The sequence below is a fragment of the Gekko japonicus genome, unplaced genomic scaffold (assembly GCF_001447785.1).
Source record: "Gekko japonicus isolate JY-2015 unplaced genomic scaffold, Gekko_japonicus_V1.1 scaffold4345, whole genome shotgun sequence".
In the NCBI taxonomy this organism is placed as follows: domain Eukaryota; kingdom Metazoa; phylum Chordata; class Lepidosauria; order Squamata; family Gekkonidae; genus Gekko; species Gekko japonicus.
This window is the reverse complement of record NW_015168172.1, coordinates 77,111-82,733: the sequence shown is the minus strand read 5'-3', so window position 1 is coordinate 82,733 and position 5,623 is coordinate 77,111. Positions and strand designations below refer to the sequence as shown.

Below are 5,623 nucleotides of genomic sequence, written 5' to 3'. Positions count from 1 at the left end.
CTCAAGGACAGTCCTGGAAAGAGCTCTCTCAGCCCCGCCTGCCTCACAGGGTGTCTGTTGTGGGGAGGGGAAGGGAAAGGAGTTTCTAAGCCACTCTGAGACTCAGAGTGAAGGGTGGGGTTTAAATCCAATCTCCTCCTCCTCCTCTTCTGACGTGGTCCCTCCCCTCCCTAAGCCCCGCCCTCTCTAGTCCCCACCCCCCAAATCTCCAGAAGTTTCCGGACCCTACACTTGAGGAGGAGAGCCCCTGTGTGGAAGCACACTCCCTGCCCGGCACGCTGGAATACAGTTTCCCACCCAGAACGGAAAGTGGGGAAACCCGTTTGCCGACTCGCAGCCGAAGGAGACTCGGCCCAACACTGGCTGGCTGGTGTGTGTGTGTGTGTGTGGGAATGGTTCTCTCCCCAGGGCCCTGTCTCAGGCTGACATTATCCGGCCCCTGCCTGGAATTGCAAAGTGGCTATTTTTAGACCTTCCCCCCACCCTACCGGAAAAGGTTGAGGGCGGGTTATGAAATGGCATCCTCAGAGGTAGAACACAGAAAGAGGGAGTGCTCTCTGTGTCAAGGTGAGAAGGAAAAAAAATGGTAGGCAGGTAATTTGTATCTACTCAGGAAGGTGGGGTAGGGCTGAGTCATTCTGTTGTAGGAGCTCCCCAGCCTGTGAAACATGCTAATGGAGGAGCTTTCCTGAGGAGGTGTCAGGTCCCCAGCCAAAACACTCTCTGCACACACTATTGGCGGTGAAATGCCAGTTTGGTGTCGTGGTTAAGTGCACGGACTCTAATCTGGGAGAGCCGGGTTTGATTCCCCACTCCTCCTCCACTTGCAGCTGCTGGATGACTTTGGGCAAGCCATGGTTCTGATAAGAGCTGTCCTTGAGAAAGAGCAGTTTCTGTCAAGAGCTCTCTCAGCCCCACCCGCCTCACAGGGTGTCTGTTGTGGGGAGGGAAAGGGAAAGGAGTTTGTAAGCCGCTCTGAGACACCTTTGGGTAGTGAAGGGCAGCAGGGTATAAATCCAATCTCCTCCTCCTCCTCTTCTGACGTGGTCCCTCCCCTCCCTAAGCCCCGCCCTCTCTAGTCCCCACCCCCCAAATCTCCAGAAGTTTCCGGACCCTACACTTGAGGAGGAGAGCCCCTGTGTGGAAGCACACTCCCTGCCCGGCACGCTGGAATACAGTTTCCCACCCAGAACGGAAAGTGGGGAAACCCGTTTGCCGACTCGCAGCCGAAGGAGACTCGGCCCAACACTGGCTGGCTGGTGTGTGTGTGTGTGTGTGGGAATGGTTCTCTCCCCAGGGCCCTGTCTCATCCAATCTCTTATTATTATTATTTTTATTATTGAAGATATGCTTGCTGTAGGTTCGAGAACTTTTGTTAGGACTAAAGAAAACCACGGGAAATCACAGGTTATAGGTAAACTCATAACATTCCACACTCTCATACATCACACTGAATCCCCAGTGTTTCTGTGGCCACGCAGACAGATATATGGTGCTCTATCTAACCTAGCCTAGGCACAGAGATTCACCAACGTCAATCACATGAGAACCAACTCTTGGGGGCACAACTATGGCCACTACTCCCATGCACTCCAACAACACATACCCCACCTCCAGGGATTCAAAATGACAAGCGAGCGGAAAGGAAAGCAGAATTTAAGGAATAGAAAGTTAGACTTGAGCTTGACAGGAGGTTCTTTTGCCTATGGATGGGCTGTTGAAATTCTAATCTCATCTGTAGTGCTGTTTTCCGATATAGAGCATTTTGCATTTTTCAGGACTGGAAACGGTGCCCTATTTATTTTAAAACTCTCTTCTTTCCTGTTGAAATTGTGTTTGTGTTTATGAGTTTTAATGGCTTCCCTGTGTAATCTGACGTGGTAATTGGATGTGTTGTCCAGCCCTTTCAGTGTCTTGGAACAAAATAGTGTGTCCTGTTTGAGTTAGGCTATGTTCAGCCGCTGCTGATTTTTCAGGGGAAAGTAACAACTACTGGGGAATTACACAACTCTTAGGTTGAAGATGAAGAAACTGAAATTGTTCAAGATGTTCATCTTCAAATTGGAATTGCTTAAGGTGGTCCCCCTGGGAAAAATGGCTGCTCTGGTGGGTGGACCGTATGGCATTAAATGCCACTGAAGTCCCTCGACTCCCAAAATCCGCCCTCCTCAGGCTCTAACACCCCCCCCCAAATCTCCAGGTGTTTCCCAACCCGGAGCCGGCAGTCCTGCTCGGAGGCTGAGACGTGATTCGAACCCGGGTTTCAAAATATGCCAGAGGGGTATAAGGAACGGGACACAAATATTTACACTGGTAAGCCCCACCCTAAGGAACTCCGCTGGGATTCCTCTGCACGGCTCTTCATGTACATCGGCGCCATTCCACAAACCGTATGGCTTGTGATGGACTGTCAATTTGACTTCAGTGTTCAGTCAATTCCTGGCTCCGTGCTTCCAAGCACATCTCTCTCTCTCATGCACTGGGGTGTGGATGTGCACAGTGCCGTAAAGCGGTAGCCAATTTATGGAGACCATGTAGGGTGTTCAAGGCAAGAGACGTTCCATGTTCTTCTCAGCTTCCAAGATCTGAGGAGGTCGGGCTAGCCCGGGCCATCCAGGTGAAGGCAAGAAATAAACAGAGGTGGTTCCCCCATCGCCTGCCTCTGCGTAGCGACCCTGGACTTCCTTGGTGGTCTCCCTGCTTAGCTTCTGAGACCCTGCTTAGCTTCTGAGACCTGGTGAGATGGGGCCAGCCTGGGCCATCTAGGTGAGGACTGTGTCTTAGGTAGATGCCTACGATGTGTGAATCAGCCCTGCACAGTAGCTTCTAATCTGGGATTTAGTGTAATGATTAATCTAACCCCTGTTTGCATTACTGTGTTGTGGGGCGGGGGAAGGGGGGGTTGGCAAGGTGTTCCTTCATTCGAAGAAACCAAAGCACGAGAAACACTCATAACAGTTTCTAGGAATGTTAAGAGGCCTCTGGCGAAACAAAGGCCTGGCTTTCATTCTCCAGGGCAAGGAATGCTGGTCTCCCCTGGGAGGGGAGGCTGCAGGAGTATTCCAAGTCCTTGGGGCTCTCGGGGACTGCATTCCTCTTGGGAAGAACTTGGTGATCCTGTTTTGGAAGGACAGTGAAGGCTATGGATGGATTAGGAAGCAGTTAATAAACGACTGTTATCTAGGGTCTAGCCTAGGGCAGGTATGGGGTGTCCTGAGATCCTGGACCGCCCCTGCCCACCAGAGAAGACAAGGGTCTGAGTCAGTGTATGACCATCTCCTTTGTGTGGGGAGGGTGGCGTGGCTCAGTGGTAGAGCCTCTGATTGGCATGCAGAAGGTCCAAGGTTGAACCCCCGGCATCTCCACTTAAAAGGACCGGATGATTTGAAAGACTTGAGATTCTGAAAAGCCACTGCCAGTCTGAGTTGACAATACTGACCTTGATGGTCTGGTTCAGTATAAGGCGACTTTATGTGAGTGGAGGGGCGTGGCTCAGTGGCAGAGCCTCTGCTTGGCATGCAGAAGGTCCCAGGTTCAATCCCTGGCATCTCCAGTTCAAAGGGCCAGGCAGGAGGTGATGGGAAAGACCTTGACCCGAAACCCTGGCTCAGTGGCAGAGCCTCTGCTTGGCATGCAGGAGGTCCCTGGTTCGATCCCTGGCATCTCCAGTTAAAAAGGACCAGGCAGGAGGAGATGGGAAAGACCTCCGCCTGACACCCTGGAGAGTTGTCAAGAGGGGCTGTGGCTCAGTGGCAGAGCCTCTGCTTGGCATGCAGAAGGTCCCAGGTTCAGTCCCCCGGCATCTCCAGTGAAAAGGACCAGGCAGGAGGTGATGCCTGAGACCCTGGAGAGCTGTAAAGAGGGGCTGTGGCTCAGTGGCAGAGCCTCTGCTTGGCATGCAGAAGGTCCCAGGTTCAGTCCCCAGCATCTCTAGTTAAAAAGGACCAGGCAGGAGGTGATGAGAAAGGCCTTGACCCAAGACCCTGGCTCAGTGGCAGAGCCTCTGCTTGGCATGCAGGAGGTCCCAGGTTCAAGCCCGGCATTTCCATTTAAAAAGGTCTGGGAAGTGACAGACCATGAAGGGCCACTGCCAGTCTGAGTAGATGACCTTGATAGACCAGAGTAGGGCATGACAGCGTGCTCCGGACTGGCACCGTCAAAGACTTTGGACTTGTGGCACACGTGATAAAGTAAGTTGATGTTTAGCATGCTGACCGTGCAATTCTGTGCCAGCCACTGCAGTCTAAACCCACTGAAATCCTAGCGCTCCATAGCAATGCTCTGTGAGTGGAGAGATGACCCACCACCCCATAGCCTCACTAAGAACGCCTCCCTTTCCCCCATGCGGTCCTAGGATTGATTCTCCTTTGGATGAGAACACTGCAGACGTAGGGTTCTTTTAGAATAGCTGTTTTTTCGCAAGAGATCTCAGAAGCTGAGCAGGGTCGGCTCTAGTTCAATACCTGGATGGGAGACCACCAAGGAAGTCCCGGGTGGCTACGCAGAGGCAGGCAGTGGCAAACCCACCTCTGTACAGCTCTTGACTTGACCTGGATGGCCCAGGATGGCCCCATCTCACCAGATCTCGGAAGCTAAGCAGGGTCAGCCCTGCTTGGTACTTGGATGGGAGACCACCAAGGAAGTCCAGGGTCGCTACGCAGAGGCAGGCAAGGGCAAACCACCTCTGTCCGTCTCTTGCCTTGACCTGGATGGCCCAAACTGGCCCCATCTCATCAGGTCTCGGAAGCTAAGCAGGGTCAGCGCTGCTTGGTACTTGGATGGGAGACCACCAAGGAAGCCCAGGGTCGCTACGCAGAGGCAGGCAAGGGCAAACCACCTCTGTCCATCTCTTGCCTTGACCTGGATGGCCCAAACTGGCCCCATCTCACCAGATCTCGGAAGCTAAGCAGGGTCAGCCCTGCTTGGTACTTGGATGGGAGACCACCAAAGAAGTCCAGGGTTGCTACGCAGAGGCAGGCAGTGGCCAACCACCTCTGGACATCTCTTGCCTTGACCTGGATGGCCCAAACTGGCCCCATCTCATCAGGTCTCGGAAGCTAAGCAGGGTCGGCCCTAGTTGGTATTTGGATGGGAGACCACCAAAGAAGTCCAGGGTTGCTACGCAGAGGCAGGCAATGGCAAACCACCTCTGGACATCTCTTGCCTTGACCTGGATGGACCTGGATGGCCCAGGCTAGCCCGGTCTCATCAGATCTCAGAAGCTAAACAGGGTCGGCCCTGGTTGGTATTTGGATGGGAGACCACCAAAGAAGTCCAGGGTTGCTACGCAGAGGCAGGCAAGGGCAAAAACCACCTCTGTCCGTCTCTTGCCTTCACCTGGATGGCCCAAGCTGGCCTCATCTCATCAGATCTCGGAAGCTAAGCAGGGTCGGCCCTAGTTGGTATTTGGATGGGAGACCACCAAAGAAGTCCAGGGTTGCTACGCAGAGGCAGGCAGTGGCTAACCACCTCTGGACATCTCTTGCCTTGACCTGGATGGCCCAGGCTAGCCCGGTCTCATCAGATCTCAGAAGCTAAACAGGGTCGGCCCTGGTTGGTATTTGGATGGGAGACCACCAAAGAAGTCCAGGGTTGCTACGCAGAGGCAGGCAAGGGCAAACCA

General features: G+C 53.4%; 1 protein-coding gene across 3 annotated transcripts in view; it reads left to right on the top strand.

Moving 5' to 3' along the window:
- Positions 1–5,623, top strand: part of CRB3 (crumbs family member 3) — a 25,290-nt gene that overhangs the window by 10,105 nt on the left and 9,562 nt on the right. The window contains exon 3 of one of the 3 annotated variants that reach the window (XM_015414972.1): positions 2,201–2,313. The exons of the other annotated variants lie outside the window; for them this stretch is intronic. The gene's annotated coding sequence lies outside the window, so the exon portion shown is untranslated. The remainder of the gene's footprint in view (positions 1–2,200; positions 2,314–5,623) is intronic. 3 annotated transcript variants of the gene reach the window in all.